Raw genomic sequence first — 3,027 nt, 5'->3', positions numbered from 1 at the left:
TTCTATCAACTACATAAATCTATTAATAATCATTTAATTAACACTTTGTGAATTGTTACACAAGTTTCAAATATTTAGTAAATAATTTATGTAACGACCAGGCCGGTCGTTTTGAGAGTAATAGCCTTGATCCCCTATTTTCTGCTCTCCCCGTATTTGTTTCTGCTTATGTGACTTGCTGGGAGGTCTTGTTTTTGGTTTCAGAGTGATTTGGGACACTTAGTCCCTAAAACGGAAGCTTAAGTCTTAGGATTTTGACCGTAGTCGGAACTGTGTGAAGACGACTCCGGAATGGAGTTCTGTCAGTTCCATTAGCTCCGTTGGGTGATTTTGGACTTAGGAGCGTATCTGGACTGTGCATTTGAAGTCTGTAGCTGATTTAGGCTTGAAATGGCGAAAGTCGAATTTTTGGAGATTTTGACAGGTGGTGGACTTTTTGATATCGAGGTCGGATTCTGATTTCGGAAGTTGGAGTAGGTCCGTAATGTTAATTATGACTTGTGTGCAAAATTTGAGTTCAATCGGACATGGTTTGATAGGTTTCGATATCGGTTGTAGAAATTTGAAGTTTCAAGTTCATTAAGTTTGGATTGGAGGGTGATTCGTGTTTTGTTATTGTTTGACATGTTTTGAGAGCTCGACTAAGTTCGTATGGCGTTTTAGGACTGGTTGGTATGTTTGGTTGAGGTCCCGGGGGCCTCGGGTGTGTTTCAGATGCTTAACGGATTGAATTTGGACTTAGGCTAGTTGCTGAAGATTTTCTGGTTCTGGTGTAATCGCACCTGCGCAAGGCTGACCGCAGGTGAGAGAAATATGGCACAGAAGCGGAGTTGGGTGGATTGGTTAGGGGTCGCAGGTACATGGAAAAGGCCGCATCTGCGATGCCCGCAGATGCGCAAGGCCGACCACAATTGCGAAGAGAGAGCACAAAAGCGGACATGATTCCGCAGGTGCGGCCCCTTCATCGCTGGTGCGGAAGCAGAGGGAAGTAAGTGGTTTGCGCAGAAGCGCTCTTTTCGCCACACAAGCGGACGCGCAGGTGCGAGCCCATGCTCCGCAAGTGCGGAAATGCCTGGGCAGAACCATTTTTAGTGAGGTTTCGAGATTTTTGGTCATTTTCTTCATTTTTGAGCTCGGGCTAACGATTTCTTGATAGCCTTTTCGAGGGATTTCACGAGGTATGTTCCTGGTGCTTATTTGTGATCAATAATTTTGCTTCCCCATTTATTTTTTTTACCTAGTTAGAGTGTATTTAATGTGGAATTTGGGAGTTGAGGCTAGTGATTTGAAGAGTTTGATTTGAGGGTCGAGTTGATGTTGGATATTGGTAATTCTTGTATGGGTGAACTCGTGGTTGATTGGGTGTTCGTATTTTATGACTTTTACCCGATTTCGAGACGTGGGCCCGGGTCGACCTTTTAGGACGGATTTCAGAATTTTTGTTAAAGTTTTGATTTTATTAATTAGATTAGTCTATTATAGTTGTATTTATGATATGTAATTATTTTTGGTTAGATTTAGGTCATTCAGAGTTGAATAATCTAGGAAAAGGCATTCTTATTGATTGATTGAGCTTGATTTGAGGTAAGTGGCTTGCCTAACCTTGTGTGGGGAAATCCCCTTAGGATTTAGTACTGTTGTGATATGTGAGCACCGTGTACGTGAGGTGATGAGTACGTACACGATCTATTTGTTGTAAAACCCGAACTATTTTACTGAGTAGTAATATGTTTTTCCTTTAATTTGAGTTATATCGTTTAAATGAGTATTAGTTTGTTTTTCATTCTTAATTGAGCTATTCCAATATGTGTAGCTATCCTGTTTAGTCTAATATCGCATGTCTACGTGCTTTAATTGCTTATTTAAACTCTGTGAAGCATGCCTAGTTGATTTCCTGCTTTTCCTTGTTCTTTATCAGTATAACTGTAGAAATCTTGTTGTTAACCGTTGTACTTATCAGTTTGAGCTGTGTGTTTACTTTTGAGACTACGAATCGGTTCCTCGGGAGTTCTCCCTGCACATTTACTTTTATGACTACGAGGCGGTACCTCGGGAGATCTCCTCAAATATTTACTTTTGGGACTACGAGACGGTATCTCGAGAGATCCTCTGTTGAGTATTTACTTTTGGGACTACGAGACGGTATCTCGGGAGCGCCCCTATTATTATCACATTATTTGTGTGTTGTTATTTCTCTGTGAATTCCTTCTATTAAATTCTCCGTTTTACTTCATTTTATTATATCATCTGTCTTGTTATTATATCCCAGCAAGGCCCGGACCTGACCTCGTCACTACTCTACCGAGGTTAGGCTTGGCACTTACTGGATACCGTTGTGGTGTACTCATGCTATTCTTCTGCACATGTTTTGTGTGCATATCCAGGTACTTCTTATCAGCCCCGCTATTAGCTGAGAGTGCTTGCTGCTGTACGGAAACTTCAAGGTATATCTGCTGCGCCCACAGACCTCGGAGTCCCCCTCTATTCTATCCTATGTCATTTACCTTCCGTACTTCTTTTATTAGACTCTGGTGTATAGAGATACTAGTTTCCTTCTGTAGCTTGTGACTCATGATGTTCCAGATTTTGGGAAAGCTGTGTACGTCTAGCGTTTTAGTTATTGTACATGCCGAGCCGTATTATTATTGGTTATTCAGTATCTATTGCAGTTAGTTGATAAGTTTTACTTCCATTATTGGTATTTACGTAATTTATTAGGCTTACCTAGTCGTAGAGATTAGGTGCCGTCACGACGTATTTTGGAGAGGTGTTTGAGTCGTGACAATTTAAATGACTTGAGACTAATATATATAACAAAGATTTTACTATCCTTCCCCTTGAGCTTCCCCCCATCTGTAACTAAATAGTGAGAATATATATATATATATAGAGTAAGCCTATTAGATTTCCTTCTACCCAAACTCATTCATGAATAAAGAGAATATATATATATATATATATATATATATATATATATATATATATATATATATATATATATATATATATATCCCCCCATCTGTAACT

At 39.7% G+C, this 3,027-nt stretch overlaps 1 long non-coding RNA gene across 1 annotated transcript; it reads left to right on the top strand.

The window, feature by feature from the left end:
• The first annotated feature begins 524 nt into the window (after positions 1-524).
• Positions 525-2,692, top strand: LOC138899559 (uncharacterized). Its single transcript, XR_011411264.1, has 2 exons — positions 525-1,178; positions 2,385-2,692. It is a non-coding gene; the product is annotated as an uncharacterized lncRNA (long non-coding RNA).
• The last annotated feature ends 335 nt before the right edge of the window (positions 2,693-3,027 follow it).

Source organism: Nicotiana tomentosiformis, chromosome 9 (assembly GCF_000390325.3).
Source record: "Nicotiana tomentosiformis chromosome 9, ASM39032v3, whole genome shotgun sequence".
Classification (NCBI taxonomy): domain Eukaryota; kingdom Viridiplantae; phylum Streptophyta; class Magnoliopsida; order Solanales; family Solanaceae; genus Nicotiana; species Nicotiana tomentosiformis.
The sequence above is the reverse complement of the archived record's forward strand: the minus strand, read 5'-3'. Positions and strand labels throughout refer to the sequence as shown.